Source organism: Phaethon aethereus, assembly GCF_964289735.1.
Source record: "Phaethon aethereus genome assembly, chromosome: 1".
Classification (NCBI taxonomy): domain Eukaryota; kingdom Metazoa; phylum Chordata; class Aves; order Phaethontiformes; family Phaethontidae; genus Phaethon; species Phaethon aethereus.
The window spans coordinates 185428273-185450413 of NC_138575.1; positions in this window are offsets into that span (position 1 = coordinate 185428273).

The following is a 22141-nucleotide window of genomic DNA, read 5'->3' on the forward strand; positions in this document are numbered from 1 at the left end:
GGAATTTCTTTAACATTTTCTACATATTGAAAGTTCTAGTCAATATTAAAAATAAAAAAGGAGAGTGTGTTGAAACATGACCATCAAATACCATCACTTAAAACTAACAAAGGCAAGAAAATTCAAGATAGATAAAAAATTTCCATAAAAATACCCACTGGTTGTTGTTACTATATGCACCACTAAAAACCTTGAAAAATACGCTGAAAATACTGTAGCCAAATAAATATGTTAAATAAGACTGCTTATCTTTGTAGTATGAATTCAAAGCTATGTATAGAGCAACAGATAAATCATGTGCAACAGAATGAGATGTAAGAATTGCTGGGGATTTGAAAAGTCAGCAAAGTAATAGTTTCATGTGTAATAAGTATATATTAGAAAAGCAGATTTAAAATTTACATTTACTGTTTCCATTGTATTTGTGCACATACAGTTTAAGAAACATAGTTCTGAAAGTTCTTTTTTTGAACAAAACCTGCTTTTAACTGAAGTTTTATTCAGGGCCATATAAAATGCAGCATTGTATTTTTATACCTTTATGGAAAGTATGTCTTATTCATCTCCTTGATGCAAGAATGAAATGCATAGATATGTAAAAAATTAATTAATTAGTGTGAATCTCGAAATAAACATACTTTTGTAAACCAAAGCTTGGATCACAATATAAAAGAAAAACAGCTATTGAAAACATATGCTTAGAACTCTAAGAAATTATTTATTAATCAGCACACAAACATTTCAATAATGGAAAGAAAAATCTACTTAGGGAGAATTAACTAAATGAATATGGACTAGAGCTTTGAAATTATGAGGAAGGCTTTGACGAAATACCAAAGAATTAATGATTAGTCACACTTTTATCTTGGGATTTACAGTATCATTTTGTTTAATTACTTCTGATATTTCAGCATCATACTAAGAGCTATAAGAGACAAAAAATTTGAGGGGACATGCTCTTTTCAGACTTACTCTCCAATGGAAGTATCTATTAGCATTTATAACCAAAAGTTGATATTCTTCGCATTTCTACACAAAGGAGATCAAGGATTGAGCTGGCATAGAAAAGCCCTTGAGAATGTTGTCCTGCCAGTTCAACATTAAAAGACTTTGTTACAGTTCTGTGCACCACAAGTCATGCATGAATAATATGAACAGAATTCTGGCTTTGCTTCATCTCAATATTTGTGGGATACTATCATGCATAACTGACTTTTCTCAGAAGGTAATGTATATAGAAGACAATAATGTTGTTCTGTTGTATACCAAGATTTATCAAGCATATTTTTCACTAACACTTGGCTATTAAATTTTGGACATTAAAAATTATTAGAAAATATGGTTTCCTTTAAGGAGAAGCCTTAATTCAATGAGTTTCTTAAGTTTCAAAAAATTTAAAAGAGGTTTTATTTTTCTCTTTTTCCTGAATCTGAAATGACATGTTTTGTAATATATATTAGCTATCATTATTACCATTCCATGTAAAATATTTGTGGATCATTTAAAGAGATAAATTAATTTGATCAAGACATTTTTTTATTTTCTTGTTCAGTTCCCATGCAGAGTACTACTTCTGTAATCTGAGGAAAAAATACAATTTAAAAATATACCTGGATGACAACATTCCTTCTCAGTTCCAATCTATTAGCCATTGTCAAATAAGTAAATGTATAAAAATTGTAAAATAAAAGGTTTGAAAGTTTGGTACAAAACCAAACTTTTTTTTCCCCCTGATTTATATATTTTCAGATTTATATGTAACGATGTTTAAAAACTTTGCTGCTTTTAATTTCTCTAAAATTGCCAGTGTTGTGGTAATTCATGTTGTTACTTTGAGAAGAAGAAACAAACAGTAAAGGTTTGAAAAAATGAGAATTCTTTTTTTACAAGACAGTAAAGAGTTTTTCATAGAAGAACAAACCAAAATTATATACATGAAAAAGGAATAATGACATTGCTAGTAAAACAAGAACACAGGAGGATGAACTCTGAAAGGTGAGTGAAAGACTGACACAGAAGAAAACACGGAAATGTGATAGAAATCTCACATCTCTTCTGATGTTCCTGTAGCATCTGATGAGCCCCTTTCTCATGGACCATGGCATGCTGTGCAGTTACTATCCATGGTGAAGTTCAATGGTCTCACTATTCTTCACATTTATAGAATATTCTTTCAAGTGAACAAACTTACCAGTCTTTTACCTGTACAATACTGAACTTTATAGATGGGACACTGAGATTCACTGAAAGTGATATGCTCTTACCTATCTCCTTAGAAATAAGCTCTTACAAGTGGTACATACAGGTGATACTGTTAAAGGCAGCCATGTTATGTGCTGAGGTTGAACAGTGGTCACTAACATTAACATATGGGTCTCTAGAACCAAAACCTATGGTTAAACTCCGCCTAAATTCTGCTTGAAATCACTGTCTCCTCGTTATGGTCTGCTGCACTGTCTCACTACAAGGTTGGATCACATTTCACTAAGCAGAGAGAAAATCCTCTGAATGCTGCCCACATGAATAATTATATCAAAATAATTTTCAGCTAGATTTAGCCATAGTTAATCAGGACTTATGGTGAGTTACCATTCCGTATTAAGATTTTGGTAGTTTAGGTTTTCCAGTTCTCTCAGAGTTCAGAAAATTCTCTCATGAGGGTAGCCATTTCTCAGAAGATTCGGGAAAAAGCTGTAGAAGAAATGTTATTGTAAGTATTATTCAAGCATAAAGTACAGGTCTCAGCTGTGTAAAATTCTGTGGGATTATAGCACAAGTCATACAAGATGATCTGATGATCCCTTCTGGCCTTGCATATTCTTTGAATAACATGCGATGAATTTTATACATTCAAGTAAAGCTGCGTGGCCAACAAACTGAAACCATTTACTACCTCTTGCCTAGATTCACGATGGAAAAAAAAGGATCAGCAAGTACTTATTAAAAATAAATTCCTCAATCTCTTTAACACCTATATTCCCTTCCTTTGCTTTCTTTCTCTGTCATGGCAAAAAACTGTGAAATCCTTCTTTGTCCTAAATCAATAAGTCCTGAGTTTTATTGGTTCTTACTGCTACTTTATAGTGAGTTTATACGGTTTGTCACTTCTTTTTCTCCATAATCTTGTCGCTCCTTTACACCTCTGGAGTTAAGACATTTGTTAATATTCTGAAACTATCTCATTTATGAGGAAATACTGACTATTTATGTAACTGAGTAACTCTACCTTTTGGGTAGTCCCACTGACTTCTGTGAGTAAACTGCACATTTTCATAAGTATTTTTTCTGTTCTTTAGTAAATAACTCTCATCATTTTTTCTTAAGTGTAATTGTTTTTCACTTCTCACTATTTTTTAAAAATTTTATATTTAAGAGAAAGCAAGATATTTTTAGAGAATAAACAGGTATTCATCAGGGTCAAAACCTAAAACAGTAACTCAGGTACAACTATATGGCTAGCAACAAGACCTTTAACTGGATAAATACACCTAGACTGTCTCCAGTGGTAAAAGCTCCTATCTTGGTAAATATTCATTAAACATTCACAAGTTTTAAATGTTTGGTTGGAACAGTGTAAGTAATAAGAAAAAAATATATTTTCTGAAATAAAGATTGAATTTTCATTGTGTATTTTTTGTTACCTCTGCAAAACTTTTTTCAAGATGAGAGCTCCTTAACACTGTAATTTGCAGTAATAACATACTTACGGTATCAGTCGGCTTCTACTCTTGAATCGGAGAAAGCCAAAAGCAATGGTCAAGGCATTAGTGTTAAAGGGTTAGGTTCCAGATAAACCTACCTAATCCTGGTCAGGCTCTTTAGTTCTGTAGTGACTGGCACATTAGGCAATGACAAAGATAGTATCATCAGGCTTAGAGAGTAATTCTCAAGGAGCTGACTTTTTAAAAGATGATATTGTTTTGGTCAATTTCCATAAAAATTCTTTCTTTCATATGTAGTCTCTTTTCAGGCTATCCTTACTGTAGCAGTGCAATGCTGTTCAGGTACCTATATTGTGAGCTGGGAGAAAAAGCACAAACTTTCCTCCCATCTCAAACATCATGATTACAGGTTGGGCAGAATTAGAGACCATAAGGATTTCCAAGAGGTTTGGATCAGAGGAGTCAAAGACAATGAAGGATATGGTGTAAATGTGCCAGGAAGCAATGTAATAACTCTCATTGTAAGGATAGGGTGTTTGCATTTCACTTTCACTTTACATCAATGTAGACACCCAGACATAGTCTCATTAAAGTTACCTTAGGTATACCAGCTGACATCCAGCTGATTGTCTAGAGAAGGACAGCTCATAATTGTCTTTCCCATGCAGAATTCCCTCGATGAATCTGACCGGCACTATGTACCCCTGTTTAACATAACCAAATTAAACCTTCAGTGTGAAGGTCCCATGCAGATACGGCCACATGAGGCTTATTGTTTTGAGCTTACTTTATAGTCAGAAAAAGCTGTAGGGCAGGATTCATCTGATCTATTTTACACAAGTATTTTATGGCAGGATGAGTGGTGACCTAAAAGTGTCAATTTTCCTACAGTGATTTCCCTATGACTAGTTGAGATGTAGGTATAAACACATTTCCACACCTGTTCAGAAAAATTGCCACCAAGTACGTTACAAGTACTCTCCCTAGAAAACTACAGCTCTCTGCCATCCCATCTACTTAGCTATAGTTATGTGACAAAGCAATAGTAAGCAAGCCTGTACAGGATTCAAAATTCAATTTCAGGGCACACTGATTTTTACTGAACTGCTAACTCCACCCTGTGATAAAAGGTTTCCTGGAACTGGCTCAGAATTAGTTCTTCATTTTTAGTAATTAATAGGAAATTTGCCTGTGAGTTACAATATAATTAGACAATTTATGTACTAAAATAACACTCTGTAAATTAGATTCATTTCTTTATCAAGAGGATTTTTCTTCCTAACTTCCTAAAAGCTTTACTCATCTTTGCCCTATGACTCAATTACTTACATCCACTTGTGAAGCTCTTGACCTTAAGGGAATAGACTAAGCCACTCCCTTGAGATCCCTTTCTAGCAGTTTAAGTAATGAAGAGTCAGCAAGTGTAATCACGAACAGAAAATTATTTTCATCAAGAAAGTGTATGTTTATGTTTGTCAAAATGTTCTTTGTATGGGATATAAAATAAGGTTATGAAAAAGTTGATCATAATTAAAAAGTAAGACTGAATTACATTTTTTACAAAAGCACACAAATTCTATCTTCAGAAAACTCATACAAAATTATAAAACTTACTTTAATACAGTTTTTTCTTGTTTCTAGGTAACCAACATTTGAATCTTTTGGCCTTCTTCAGGCTTCCCAAGGGGAATTAGCTAATTAGTTCACTGATCCACTGTCATGGATGTTAGGGCAGTTATCAGAGGATTAAAAAAAAAGAAGCTGGAAAAAATCCAGGTATGACATTAGTCTTTTAAAAATGACAAATATAATCATCCTAGAAATTCCTACTAAAAAAGCCCGATCCTCATTGCTTTGAGAAAAATACATAAATCATGAAATAAATACTGAGGAGAAAGAAAAATCCTCAAAGACTTGATATTGTCTAAACATAAGCATTAATTAGAATGGCTTTATAAAGAGCACTGATCATCCATGTTTTAGTGCTTTAGGAGCTGACAGGAAAGTTCCCACTGATTTAGATGAGAGGAGGATGCACCACACTTTACATGTTTCCAAATGCCTCACAGAACGACTCTTTGATTGCCAAATTGACAGGCAGACTTTATCCCTGCTGGAAGACATTTATAATTCTTACTCAAAAGCAAGGGCAGCTCTTGCCTTGGGGATGTTAGGATCCATTCCCACCAGAATTTTATAACCCTCACTAAAAATCTTTGTGAGCTTTTCTTTCCTCCAGTGCTAAAAACAGACAGTGCACATGAAAGCACAAAGCCAAACGCTGTCACAGACCGCACAGGGGTGCTCATGGGGAGGGGAAGGATGCGGTGACTTTGCCTGCACAATAGTCCTCAGCAAGGGGGATCCCTACTGCCTGTAAAGCATTGTAATTTTTACTGCTCTAAAGAAAAGGGGATCAAGGCAGGATCTTATATGTTTAGCCAGTGACCAATTCAGTAGCAGTGAAATGTTAAAAATCAGAACTGATACCCTGCTCCCTCTAAAGTTATGAGGATGAGTCAACACGTTATATTATAGTAGCTAATGCAGCAAACACTTCAGTGTGTGGTTCTTTGATCCGAGTGTAGAAACCTAGATGACTTTTTCTTTTTTTTTTTTTTTTACACAGAACATATCTTTGTGGAATAAAACTGTATAAAAAAGTAATTAAAGAAAATATATTAGAGTTTTCTAAAACAAGCGGACTTTTAATTTGGTTTAATTTTTTCCCAGATAATATGTGGCAAAAAAAAGGGCAAAATTATTTCAGCTATATTTAATCTTTTTTGAACGACTGTTTGGGGAATTGGTATGCTAAAATCAAATTCTTTAAAAATATTGGGTATTTCTGTACTTTTTGATAGAGCTAGCCAACAGAAGCAGTGGCTGGAAGAAAAGATCCTGTAGACTTATGACAGAAGGTAAACTTGCTTTGAACTGCATGTGAGTTCATAATGCTTGAATTATAAAGTTCTTAATAAAGCTCAGATGCAGGACTGGCCAAATGCACGAAGCTGTTTAAAGAACGCATTTTCTGAGTAGCAGCAGTACAATGCCTATGTACAGAGCAAATGGCCGGACTGTAATCAACACAAACCAAAAACTGTTACTTTTTGTACAGCGACTGAACAATTCATCATGTTAGACCACAAGGTCATTATATTGTGTAACACGCTATAATGTCACAGTGCTTCTGAATGATGAAATGCCAAGTCCCAGCCAAATATTTAGAGTCATATGCTTACATGCAAGAAGCCAAATTACTACAATTTTCTGGCCAAAGGCATTCCAATTGAAACAAAGATGCAAACTGCTGCCTGAAGAGTCCATTTTCAGAAAACATCCTTTTACAGTTCTTAGACAAAGAAATTAAGTAGATATAGATTTTGAAAAAAAGAAAAGTATACTTATCCCAGCTGTATCAAAAGAAAATTGGGACAAAGATTGATAATATGACTGTGTCAATGGAACAAATAGTACTAATTCTATTCTCCTCTCAGCCTCCCCCTTCCCCACCCCGACATGATTGGAAGCAAAGAAAGAATGAAATTTTGAATGAATGAGGTCAGGACATTATGGATATAAAAAACCTTACATATGTAAAATACAATGCTTAATTTAAAATATCCAAATCATATAAGAAGTTACTTACATGACTTTTTACCTCTGTAGAGAATGCTTTGGGTTTTAATTTCCAAAGGTAAAAAAAAAAAAAAAAAATTTAATGACATGTAAATGTTATTGTAATTAATTCATTGTGCCTATGAGTAGTCTATGAGTAACTTAATCAATAGTTGTCACGAAAGCCTAAGAAAGAGGATCAAGGCCATGAGACTAGATTTGGCTAATACATGCACCAAAAAAATAGTACTTACCAAAAAGCCCTGTTTGTCTTCATTTATCTCCATGTTACAATTGTAGTTTTTTATTCTTCTAGTTTGGAAGTATTGATAGCTTTGAGTGAAACAATTTGGTTATAATTTTCCACCCACTTTTCTCCTGTAAAGTTCTGTAGACACTTTTCCAAATTATGTCCTCCCCATGGGTCAGCTTCTTGCTTTTGTTGTCAACCGTCATGGTCATCTCCATCTGAAAATACCAGCTTTCATACCAGGGTTTCGAAAAAATTAGTGTAGGAAGGATAAATGCCTAATCTGTATTTATGAAGACAATCTTTTATAAATTCATACTTTGGAACTTAATTTAAAATGGTTCAATTTTAAGATCTAATTCTCTGAACAGAAATAAGAAATAAAAGCAACAGAAAAAAAGTTTTAAAAATTATTTCACTGCTACAGAAGATTCAACATTATGAACTTACCTCTAAACAGTAATTTCCTTATCCATGTGTGTATAAATTTAGTATGATTCTCAGGCAGCATGTCATGTAATAAGGGAAGGTGATTATTTCAGCATGTCAAGGGTTTATGACACATTACTATCAGAACTGGGTAGGATTTAAACAATTCACTGAGAGTCATGGATAATTTTTTTTCACTGATTGAACTGTTCTTAAACATAAGAGTAGTTCTTAAAAGTAGAAGTATAAACAAATAATCGAAGTCCCTCAAAAAAATCAAAATGTCTAATTTAATATCTCAAAACATTTTAGAAATTAAGTAGAAATATGAAGTAAGAGCTTGTGGTATACAAAAAGACCACAACAGTTTATTGTTAACATGATAGAGATGTAGTATTCTGGCAGCTAAATAAGTATAAAGGCAAAAGAGGACAAAGAACTCTGGGATATCAGAAAAATATAAGGAACAAGCCTCAGCACAGAGCTATGCCCAGAGCACGGGACAGTGTCACACTAACACAGCTAACACAAGTCTTCTGGACAAAAGTGGGTTTATGCCTGGATATCACGGAAGACTAGGGAGCGCAGCTGGATCTGTTTGCTCCCATCTGTGTATACAGATCCTATTTTACAGCTGCAGGTTTCCCTAGGTATATCCTGCATCTTTTCATGCCAATCAACTTTATAGCATTAAGTATTGACTTGTCCAAGAGCAAGCATGTTGTTTGTACTGCTAGCTTCAAAAAACTTCTTTGAAACATGACAAAAGATAGTCAGACACATGTGATAAGATAGGTATCCATGTGTCTGTGTTGTGGTAGCTATTCTTTTACTTACTTACATGAGGGTAGCATCTCATACTCTTACACAGAAATGAACAGAGTTGTGTGGTTGTATAAATACAGACCAAAACAACAGTTCCTATCTGAGAGATATTACAGCTCTCACTTGGGACACAGAGTAACTGATTAAAATCTCTGTTACTCTCTGGAGACTTTTGGAAAGAATTTCTCACAGTTGCTCTCTTTAAGGCTGTTCTACTTTGTGCAAACAAGTGCATTTTCACTGGACTAATTCTATATGCCTATAACTGCACCAGTTGCTGATTAGTGAAAGCCAGAGATCCTCGTATTGTGGTCAAAACACTCTTTGGCTTCATTCTATATAGATCTCTTTTCTACTGTCATTTATGTTAAAAGTTAACCAAAGCTGATGGGTAATGGGTTGCACAGGATTCAGTCATGCTTTAGGATAACATAAATAAGTTCCTGACTGTAGAATCCTAGAGACGGACTAGAGAAAGATATGAAATGAGATCCTTCACCTGGCATGTAATTTCTACTATATCGGTTTCACTACTGAAGGTCCCAACAACTATGTGAAACCATCATACCTGAAAATGATGGCTTTTTGTTTCATGTATTTTTATGCCTCTTTTATTTGTCAAATGGTGGGAAGGATATTTTCACTCCTTTTACAACACACACCTTGCCAGTGACACTTTTAGCACTGCTGGAGTGATCAGCTGCTTGGGGGATCACGTAACTGGAGATGGACAAACAAGTCATTTTCCTTCCTCTGTCTGTGCCAGAACACTAGAAAGTCAAGCTGGTTGCTGCTACCAAAGATGTGGTAGAGAAACAGTAGGATGCAGATGCTCTGTGGTTTAAGCATCATTTTTGTCTTTATCCTTCCACGGCAATAGTGGGAAAAGTATGATGGATTTTTTGCACTCCTTCCTGTCCCTCTTTCTTCTTCTGTGTTTGTCCCACATCTTCCACCTTTTTCTTTTCTCACTCCCTTTTCTCTGGAGAGGAGCATTCTAGTTTTGGCTGGCTCTCACCCTAGAAAGTCAGGGTGGCAAAATCTAACTGTTTTGCTGAGAAGCCTTGGAAAAATTTCGTGCTTTGCAGTACACCAGTGAAAGTCTAAGTCTGCTGGAAATTAAAAAATATAAGACCTCTGGGGGATGCTTCATTTCTTGTAAGCCCTTCATTTTGGGACAAAGCTTTCCTTACAGTGTTACTTATCTTCTTTCTTTTTTTAAGTAAGTCACACTGATGGTACAATGACACTGTCACTTAAGTTTAGCTCTTTGATTGTGCTAGTAAGCCTGAGGTACTAACTTAAATCTTTCCTCTTGGTAGTGCCATGTGCTAGCAGGATAGGTATCAGACCAGCTTTAACTAAAGCTTTGGAACCATATGCAGTGAAAATAGTCACAAAACAAGTGTGCGATTATCTAGACTTTAGGAATTGCTTTCACATAATAGCTGTGGGTAGAAAAAGTAATAATCTCATGTGATATTTTGAAATATCCTGAGATATCTTCTTACTCTAACCTAACATAAAGTTGTTTCATTTATAACTCAGAGAACACAAGGCAGTGGTTTTTGAAAGAAATTTGATTATTACAAGGGGCTTAAAACTGCATAAGGTCTGAATATGACGTTGCAGACAAAACAACAATACAGTACAAACTTTGTGAGCATTGTAGAAAAAATGTGAGAAAAATTAGGGGAAAAAAAGTAATTTCAAACTCCTTGCTTGACACTAATGACCTGTTTGGGGTAACAGCTTTCAGCATGTAAACTCAATCAAAAAGGAAAACAAAGTTTCTTGAATGGATGCACAGTGAACATCCATGTCTATAGCTGATGTCCCTGGAGAGAAAGAGATACTATTGTATTGTTTTGTAGTATGATTGCTCCTAAATGTTTTATTAGGCACACATTATATTTTAGACATGCAAATAGTAGTATGGAAAAGCTTTCCCCTTCCTTTGGGTAATGGAACACAGAATTTGCCTTACCTCAAAGCTTTGTATTATTTAGCTGAGGCATACTTTTTGAGGGGGTTTTGGTACCCTTTCCTTTCTAAATATAAAATATGCATTAAAACTGAGCTCATATCTTAATTGGTTGAGTTATCCATCCCACTATAACTTCTTGTCATTTCATTGGGATATCAATTCATGATTCAGTGATCTATTTTGATACCATTCTCTGCCTTGCCATCTGTAAAGCAGATTTTGAAGTAGTGTGCTTAGAGTAATCTGCACATGGCTGGCTGTGCATTTGAGAGAAGAAAGAGGCAGTAAAAAAATTAGCCTCCTCCTTGGTCATTTTCTGACTTTGAAATGTCCATAAATTTGTATGGTTTTACATTATTGATACAATATTTATATATTTTTACATTATCTTTTCCACTTCTATTGGGGGCAATTTTCCTGGGCCTGAAAGACAGCCCTAATATCCTAGCACAGCAGAAAAAAATGAAATATGAGATTACTTAACACACATCATATCACTTCCCAGAGATTAATTTGATTATTCATCAATTCTCCACCTCCTCCATTTAGAGCCCTGATACTTTCCCTCAAACTCCTGACCCTTCTCTCGGCTCAATATGTTAAGTAAAGCTTATCATTTATTCATACTTATCTCAGTATAATAATAAAACATTAATTATAGTATCTAGGGGGTTATACAACTTGATACATGTATTGGGTTTCTCCATCACATTCTTAAATGCAGTATTTGTCTTTACTCACCCCAATATGCAGCCTGAAATCTTCTAATTCACATACTGAGACAAAATTCCAACAAGAAACTACAGAAATATTTGCTCTAAATATGAAGATCAATACTTTTAACTGTCAGAAATATCTGACTAATGAATCATAACAATAGGATACCGTAACTGGTAACTTTTTTTATGTATGCAGATCAGTCCCCTGAGAACAGCATTAGGTAAGAGTCACAGGAAGTGATCCTGTTATTGATCCTGAGTGGCAGCATCCTATTTCAGGATGTGAAAATGTGGCAGATCTAGATATAAGAAAAAAAAAGAAAAAAATAATGTTTTAGGTTACTGATACTCTTATATCAAAATTTTAGTTCTTGTGTTAAAAGAGCACTATTTATGCAACAAAATGTAAGGATTAAAGTAAGAGGAGATGACACACAAAATGCCTGTGTTTGAGAAACAGAATCTCTCCTTGAAGATCCAGTCAATACAACAAAAAGAGTCTAAGGAGTTTTACATCTCCAGCAAGTAGGCAACTGGTTAGTTAAATCATTCTCCAGACATTATTGACTGTAATGTGAAGTATTAGATACCTACCTTTCATACAGATATCTGTGTGAAACACCTAAATGTTACATAGTTCTGGAAATTAATCCCTTTATGAATCACTGTTTTAAGATTTTATAGAGGAAAAATACTTTTGTTATTTTCTATCAATGGTTCATGAACCTTCCAGTTTAATTTGAAAGCCATATCTACAACATGCACTTAGATGAATGACATTAAAGTTCCTGATATAGGCTTATTGTGGGGGAAAAAAAGAAAAAATAGAAAAAAGAAAGAAAGAAAAAAAAAGTGTTAAACTTTAGTTTTCCAGAGTTTCGCTGAATGGTTATACAGAACACACACATTTGTTTTGTTCTTTGGTCTTTAGAACTGCCCCTTTTAGTCTGCACTGTGAGTAGTCAGTAGTTCTGATTTTTTTTTTTTTCACAATCTTAAATATAGTAAGGGTCATTTTATTCTGTGAGAAGCCCATCTGGAACTAGTGGAACTTTAATGGATCACATTAGATCCTCCTAGAAGCTATGCTAAGGCACATAGAGGTCAGGGAGGTGATTGGAGACAGCCAGCATGGCTACACCAAAGGCAAGTCCTGCCTGACCAACCTAGTGGCCTTCTAGTCACCCACCTTGTAGGGTGGGTGACTGCATTAGTGGATAAGGGTAGAGCTATCACTGTCATCTATCTGGATGCATAAGGCCTTTGACACTGTGCCCCACAGTATCCTTCTCTCCAAATTGGTGAGATAGGGATTTGATGAGTGGACTGTTGGGTGGATGAGGAATTGGTTGGATGGACTCATCCAGAGGGTATTGGTCAATGGCTCAATGACCAGATGGAGATCGGTGATGAGTAGTGTCCCACAAAGGTCTGCATAGGGACTCATACGGTTTAAATACCTTCATCAACGACATAGACAGCAGGATCAAGTGCACCATCAGGAAGTTTGCAGATGAAACCAAGCTGAGTGGTGCAGTTGACATGCCTGAGGGACAAGATGCCATCCAGAGGGACCTGGAGAAACTCAAGAAATGGGCCTGTGTGAACCTCATAAGATTCAACAAGGCCAAGTCCAGGATCCTGCACCTGGGTCAGGGCAACCCCCGCTATCAATACAGGCTGGGAGATGAAGGGATTGAGAGCAGCCCTGCCGAAAAGGACTTGGGGGTACTGGTGGAGGAGAAGCTGGACATGAGCTGGCAATGTGTGCTCACAGCACAGAATGCCAACTGTCTCTTGGGCTGCATCCAAATAAGCGTGGCCAGCAGGTTGAGGGAGGTGGTGCTGCCCCTCTACTCTGCTCTAGTGAGACCCCACCTGGAGTCCTGCGTCCAACTCTGGAGCCCTCAGCACAGGAAGGGCATGGACCAGTTGGAGCAGGTCCAGAGGAGGGCCACCAAAATGATCAGAGGACACGCTGAGAGTGTTGGGGTTGTTCAGCCTGGAGAAGAGAGCGCTCTGGGAGATCTTCTTGCAGCCTTCCAGTACTTAAAGGGGGCTTTATAATGAAGAAGAGGACAGACATTTTAGTAGGGCCTGTAGTGTTAGGACGAGAGGTAATGGTTTTAAACTAAAAGAGGGTAGATTTTGACTGGATCTAAGGGAAGAAATTTTTGACAATGAGGGTGGTGAAACACTGGGACATGTTGCCCAGCAAGATGGTAAATGCCCTATGCCTGCCAATGTTCAAGGTCAGGTTGGACTGAGCTCTGAGCAACCTGATCTAGTTAAAGATGTCCGTGCTCACTGCAGGGGGGTTGGACTAGATGACCTTTAAAGATGCCTTCTAACCCAAAGATTGTATGATTCTATCAGTCTATGATTTTATGTTGTTTCCATATGTGAGAAAGTATGGCAGAACTGTGCGTTGTATTGTCATTACTCCATTCAAAATGTTTAGATAGATAATATTTACAAAACCTGACCGGCACTAAACTGAAATATTGGATTTATCCCCAGTTCTTTTTTTAGAGAATAGTTTTTAAATGCAACACTGAATGACAAGCAAATACCAAGATATACTATATACAGTTCAAGTAGCAAATAACTTTGTATGAATTAAAATCTAAATTTAGATTTGAAAATATGTTTACAAAAATTGGAGCTGTTACAGTTCTATAATTAAGGACATGATTATAGGACCTTTTTCTTTTCATTGTTTTGTTGTGTTTATCAGACATTGGGTTTTTTTCTTACTCTATTGATATAAAAATGATAGGCTTATTTATTTATTTGCCTTATTATGAGCCTCTTCAAATCTCTATTTTTCTGATAATTGTTGATTTCTTATTACTTTATATGCATTTTAAGGACATCATAAAACTTCTGTTTCATGGTATAATGAATTATAAATTGAGCAACATGTCATGGTCCCATACCATAAAAGTATTTCTTTGTTTATGTGTTATGTATCATTAAAAAATTCAGTTTTACTTGTAGTTTTATGCACAAATAGTTTTGTTGTCAAAGCTGCAAAATCCATTTGGGTATTTGGGAATATTCCAATGCTTTGCAGATTTCTGCAGATCTGCCTTGATGAACAAATTCCTTGTAATTTAAGTATGTGTGGATGAAACAAATTGAAGTATCTATAGCATTTCAGTGCAAAAGGAAGAGTGAAACTAAAAAAAAATGGAATACATAAAAGGACATAGAGTCATAAAATAACCATACTCTTAATGCAAATGGGAATTTTGACATTAATTAAAATGGAAACAGACCAGTTTCCTAGACCAGAACACAGCCTACGAAAAGAGAGGATAACAAGCTCATTAACAGTGTTGTAGGCTTTTCATTTTCTGGATGTGCAGATTGTCTACTTTCAGCCCTGCCCAAAATGATGATGGAGAAAATGAATTTGTTTCTGCTCTCTTCTCCCTCTAAGGAAACAAATTACTTCTGGTTTAGATTACCTGACGGTTACTACTGTTTCCTTATTAACTCCAGCATACAGGAAAATGGGGAAACCATAGAACCTGGTCTCTTCTCATTCCTCCACTCTCTTTCTCTGTGTGCTCAAGATGAGTTAATAGGACAAATACCATTGATTTAAATCTACATATTCTGATTAAGAACTGTTGCTTACTGGGATATTTAAAGAAGGTTCTTACTGTGTGTGGTTTGTTAACCTTGCCTGCATGCCAGGTGCCACTAAGCTGCTCTATCACGCCCCTCCTCAGCAGGACAGGGCAGGTGGAGGGTGGGGAGAAAAGAGAAAATAAGATGGAAGAATCTGTGTGGGTCAAGATAAAGGCAGTTTAATAAAAGCAAAAGCAAAAGCTGTGCGTAGAAGCAAAGGAAAACAAAAGATTTATTCTCTACTTCAGTAGAGTAGTAGTAGTAGCCAAAACACTGTAGCCAAAACACTGGTGTGTTACCAGCACCTTTCTAGCTGCCAAAACAAAGCACAGCACTATGAGGGCTGCTATGGGGAAAATTAACTCCATCTCAGCCAGACCCAATAGACTGTGTCTTTATTCCCAGTACATTTGTGCAGTCCAAGTCAAAAAATAATTTAGAGTAGAGATTAGAGCTTTTGACCTCTGATGAGTTTATACACCCAGATGCAAATTTTTGTCTTGAACTTCACTGGAGTAATTTCCAGTTTTGTATCAGTATCAAGCTGGTACCAGATCTGGTCTCCCTCCTCCATAGACCAGTGGTCAGATATAACTCCTTTTTTTTTCTCCTTTTATGTTTAATTCTGAAATATTCTAAACAGAGGCAGTGAAAATGTTCCAAATTAAATCAAAACTATTGGAAGAATTTGACCCTATTTTCTGCATGTTGTTCAACCATTTCCTTCTTAACATTAGTGTTTCATAGTCTGAACAAATTTAGTTCATGATTTGATTATGATGTGGGGCTTCCCTACCCCTACTGGTAGGCTACACTTTTTTGTTCATAAAACAACAATTGATAAATCATAACTTACTGCAGAGAAAATGAGAATATTAGAAAAATATTTACTATAGCTTTGCTTTGAAATCTTCAGAATATTTGTCAATAAATGAATCTATAATGGACCTTTACCCAGTCCTCTTCTACTCAGAAAGTCCAAGTCTTAAAAAAGTGATGATATGACATCCTGCGAAGATTCATGATCAGAAAACTTCTTTTGCCTTTGCAGTCTTGCATGATGGGATGACATTAGTCACTCGTCACACATCAGTGTTGGAAGCTATATCTGTATTTGTACTAGAAGTGATACAAATTCTCATATTTACCTTTAAGAATATCAGCTGTGCTACATTCTCATTACTCAGGCTTGCTGACTTGTTAGTATAATATTCCCAGCTGCACCAAAAATACATTCTGAATAAACATTGGAAAGAGGACATCTTAAATACCTGACAGCAGTTTTATTCAAGAAGGACTATATATAGATTTGGTCTCATCTCTTTACCCTCCTATGTGCACCTGTGACTCGACTTCAGTGAGAGACCCACTTACAAGCTTACTGGAGAGCAAAATTTATCCCTTAATATTTGGGGATTTTTTTTTTTTTGCTTGTGTGGGGGTTTTTTTTGTTACCTATAAAGAGATAATAGGAAAACACACCTTATCTCTGAAATTCTGTTAGGGTCCTAATTACAAAGCTCTGATTAAACTGCACAATGTTGGGACACTAGGATAATGGACAGGAAAACAAAGCTACAGTTAGACACAGGTAAATAATTTTTATTAATGGCAGGGACTACTCTGGTGGTATGGCTAAGAATATAAATGTTATATATTTCCCATTCCATTGACTAAAGAGAAAAACAAAGGGGACTACAAAAGGATTTCTTTAGTTATATTTTTCCCTGCCGGTTACTCTCACTGTCCTTCAGAGGGTGGCCCTCTCCATGAATATAACTGATCTGACATGCCTTTTTTTTCAGTATCAGTGCTAAATATTTCTAGTGTGATAGGGATCATTCTTTATGTCCAAAGAACCATATGAAGTTAGGTGGTTTGAAGATAGGGCTATGAAGAGGATTTCCAAAGAGAAAATTTAACGCAGTCTCCAGGCTTCATTGGCTAGGTCTATGTTAGCAAGTAATTACTTGCTCATGGTACAACAGGAGGAGTGAATAAACTGAAGCTCTGGCCTTACAGCACACTCTATGTGGTCTGGGGTTTTACTTCAAGATAGATTTTTCTGTATCCTAGACTTAATATTTTCATCTTACATTTGATACAAAGCCATAAAAGGTAAAGGTATTCCACAAACCCTCACCACGCTACAAAATGTCATACTGGCCTTTGATAGTAGCGTATCATATCCCACTCCAACATGGCTCAAATAAAACCTCACAAATGGAAACCAACCTTGTTTCTGTTTCTGCTCATGTCCAATGCACACCAGCATTCAGTTGTCCCGGGGATATGGGATGACTAACAATGAACGTAATACTCTTTTTGCAGGGGCAGCATAGGCTTTTTTCTGTGAGTTGACAGCACTAAGCTACTGCTACTTCACTATCATGGCTTAACGTTTCAGAAAATCATACCTATGTGAAAGGGAGTGACTATATCTCTCTCTCTTATGAAGCCCCGCAACACTGAACACCTACTGGTCAGTGGCATGACCAGTTTAAGGTCAGCAAATCAACGACTGTGGGCAAAATAATGGTCAAGACTTTAGATAACATTCTTTAAATCTTCTTGTTCAGGTTAAGCCTCTGCCTGCAGACTGCCTACTAAAACTAGAGATGAAAACCTGCACCTGATGTTGTTCCTGCAAACCGTCAGCCACCTGAGCCTGCAGTGGTTACTCAAAACCACATGAAGAAAAATCCGTGACTCGGTGAAGTCCCAGGAACAGGTTTGCTCTGCCACCACTCACTCTCAGTAGCCCACTGAGGGCTCGAGTGTCCTGTGAGAGTTTGTGAATGATAAAAAAGGAGTAGGGAAGAGGAAAGAGGGGAATTACAACCAGCAGACATTAACTCTACCAGTAACTGCTCTGTATCCTGAAAAAAAAGACTTTCTCCCCTGATGGTCATTCTAGTTTGTAGGCAGATATTCAAAAGGTCATATGAAAGAAAACCATCGTATTTGTGGCTCTTTGATCATATCATCAGCTCATAACCTGCTGCTTTTGTAAAAGGGAAGGAACCATGTGCTTAAGTCTTTACAGGAGCCTGTAGTGACTGCATTACACACACAGGACATAGGCTGGGCAGGCGTTTTCTGACATACCTAAATGCCAGGCAGAAGATTCCCTCACAACTCAGAGCCTCAGGTCAGATTTAAAGACGAAACAGACTTTATGACTTAGTGCTATGTGTCATATCTCTGCAATGCTTAGACCAGGGTTGTCATTCTTCCCTCCCTCTGCACATGTAATAATGACAGGTACAGAAGAACATCACAATTTTCCTCAGGTTGGAAACTAGAGTGCTCCCACAGGGAGTTCTTGATGAAATCTGTGGCAGGGAGAATGCTGGAAAGGTATCTGTAGATGTACTCTTGTTCTCAGTGAGAAATGGGAATGATAAATCAGTGCCAGATAGGCTCCTAAAACTTTCCTATATGGTGATCCCAGGACATCAGGTGTGAGCATGCAGTCAAACAGCAGTCCTGGTAGCACCTTCTGACTTGAAGATCAGTTCAAGAGCTCTGTAATCTATGAACATCTTCTGCATTGCACCCAAAGTGTGTTTGTTGTCCTAAGCCTTCATAAACACAGTCTTCATCTTCTGATATGAATTGAGGCATTGTTTGCCTATCCTCTTGATACTCATCAGCAGTTAGATACTCCCACAAGTTTATCCTGCTAACACATAAACTTTTGACACTGTCATTACCTTAGGAATGAGCTCTGTCATTTCCTTAAGAGCGCTTCTGGGATCTTGTTGAATCTTTGCCTTTGCAAAAGACAGCAATAATGAAGGGGCAATAATAAGAGAGAGAGAGAGACAGAATATGCAAGATATTAATAAATTGCAAATGGAAGAAGACAACAAAAATGAATTTGAGCCTAAGGAAGTGTAGATGAATGAATAAGGTGCATTTGTCAAAGAGGTGAGGGGTAGTGGGCAATAGCATATGTGAAAGTAGATATAATTCTAATGAGATGTGCGTTGAAGAAACTCATGGTAGTGTGGAGCAGCTGGTTCAGACTCTTATGAATCTGTGGTGCACATCTAGTAAGCAACTGGAATGCAGATCCCAGTTTACTTTCCTCCGGAAGGAATCTTGGTTGCACTAGCTAAAATACTTGTGTGTATCAAACAAACTCACTTTTTGTGGTATGACCAAGGAACTCACTTCAGAACTGGTCCACTGCGCTGACCCAAAATATCGGTGGTGTTTTGTTTGTATCTTTCACATAGCCTGTATAGAAATCAGCAAGCAGTGAAGTGGTATTTTCAGTGGTTACAATGTTGTAGGAAGCCCACAGAGAATTGCAGGTATGTATGGGGAGGTGGGATACAAAAGTTCGTTTTCCTCTTTACTGAGCAGTGAAGCTGAATCTGACACTGGAAAGAGATGATATGAAGTAAATCTCACGGATGATGATGCTGAGATGGTGATACGGCATTGAAAAGTCTATTGTTATATCAACATTTCTTTGAAATATTGTCTTTTTAACGTCATTAAGACATAGGTCATTCATAGTTTTAGCACATCTTTGTCTCAGATGATCCTTTTTTTTTAATTTTAATTTTTGCAATGTTGTTCTTATTTTGATCTAAAAAATCTGAATGTCCTTTCTCTAGATTATGGTCCCAAATATCACAAACATGCAGTAGCATCATCTCCGTGAAGAATACCACATCTAACAGTACAATGGTTTTATTATTGTTCTGTACTCAAATACATGTTGTTTCTTTTGCTACTCTCAGAAAGACAAAACAAAACAAAACAAGTCTTTGAGGAGGAAAAACACACTTAAAAGGAAAGCGTACCCAGTTGTGTCAGCACAGTACTCTGAAAAAGCATAGGGTAAGAAAACAATAACAAATACATAAACTGAATAGAAGCAAATACAATCATGAGTAATGCTATTCAGAGGTTTTTCCTCACATAATACTTTCCAATTTTGAAAGAAACAATGTCTCTGCAAAAATCTGCCACAAATGATTCAACATGTGATAAAGGCAAGAATTTAACATTCACTAGGAATCATTTAGTTAAGACCTGCTACTCCCATATTCTTTTTTCAGCCCTTTTAAAAAACACAGACTCTTCACATTCCCCCCTCCCTCCCCCCCCCCCCCGCAAATTTCCTTGCTCAAATTCTTTTTCATTTCATTTGTACATCCAAGGAACTATTCTCTTGTACCACAGCTACAGTGAACATAAATACTTTTTACCCATGTCTTTTGCCCTAATTCTGTCTTTTAGAAATGCTTTAGATACGGATGCAAGCATTACTTTTCCATTTCTCCTGTATTCTTTTCTTTTCTCTTTCTCAGGTAAAGATGCAGCTGCAGTCCAGTGTATTCACAAAATACGATTCACAGGATAACTGGCCTTCATCTTGGTGTTTGTCTATATACTAAGAAGATAACGGAATGTGACATGGAATTTAAACTGGCAAACCTAGCTCTGTTATTTTGTTTGTAAAATTATTCAGAAAAACTGACATAACACTCAGTTTTTGGGATCATAGACAGCAACTTTCTTGCAAGAAATGCAGAATGTTAATTGTTGAGTGTCTCTTCATTACAGTTTTTTACTTTTTCCCTTAATGTTTGTTTTTTTTTTTTTCCCCAGCTTTCAGATCACAAATGACTTCAGAGAGATCTAGTGTGATCATTAAGGACTGTATTCAGCAAATGTCAGACTTACATAGCTTTGGCTTTAGAGCCTTTGCAAGCTCTCACAGCATGACAACTTTAAAGCTGAAAAGTCTCAGTGCACCATCGCAGTGAAACTCAGGCACTGTCTTCTCTGCCAACTAAATCAAAACAAAGGGGCACTTTTGAAATATATTTAATTCAGGACAACTCTGTTCTCAGGACTAAGACTCACAGGACCACCAAAAGGAGTCCCATTCTATTTTCCGCTTACCTAATGACATACTTGTGCATTTTGTTTGTCAGACACACAAGGCCTGAACTTCAATCACTTGCAGGTAGACCTAAATTCACCAGTGACGTGGTGTGATAGATGGACCATATTTTATGCAAAACCTTCTGGTAACTGATTAGCCTTACAGATATGGTTTGTTGGACAAAGCAGCACTCAAAAATTCAACATCTAACCAAGAAATCTTCATCCTGACAGTTCTTAATTTATAACTTAGTTGTTATAATAAAATGTTCTTTTACACATTGGTCTATGCCTTTTTGTAAAAGTAACAGTCAAACAAAATCATAATGACCTTTTTTGACATAAGGTGGATCTTTTAACACCCACTGCATAAAGAATATGGAGTATTTTCTGCCCTGTACGTACAGTGTAGTGGCAGTTAAATAAACAATAATGAACTATTTTGCTCTTCAGACAACTTCACCCAACTTCTGTTAGCAAGTGAAATATACGTCCTCTCTTCTGGAGATGGTTCTGGACATCAAACGAATCGTACGTTCAACAGTCATCTTTATACTGTGTACAATACTGTATAATACTGCACCAGCCTCATAGGGTGAAGAATCATATAAGATTCTGGCATCAGAATGCTCTACTTATTTTAATGATCTTAACAGCTTTAGAGCAGCAATGATAAATTGTTTATTTTTTTCTCAAGCACAGCTCAAGTTCTCGCAAATTCTTTCTTTGACAAAAAGATAGTGTGGCTGTGCAGATTTTCCAGACAACAGAATTTGAAAATTATTAAGTAATCATTCAGGCAACTTACAAATATTTTGTTCTATAAAGACTCTGGCAGTTGTAACATCCACATTAATAGCTTTAATTTTTTTTAAATTTTTTTTTTAGAACTGGATGCAAGCCATGGACATTATGTAATTGCCTAAAAATCTTTCCTTATGTTTTAAAAAATATTCCTGCTTGACTTCAGATACAAGAACCTGAGAGGTATGTTATATAACTGCAAGTATCAATATAGACTTAACATAGTAAATTGTATGTCTACCAGTTCGCTGCACTAGATGCAACTTAAACTCCAATTAAAGAAAAATTGTAGATA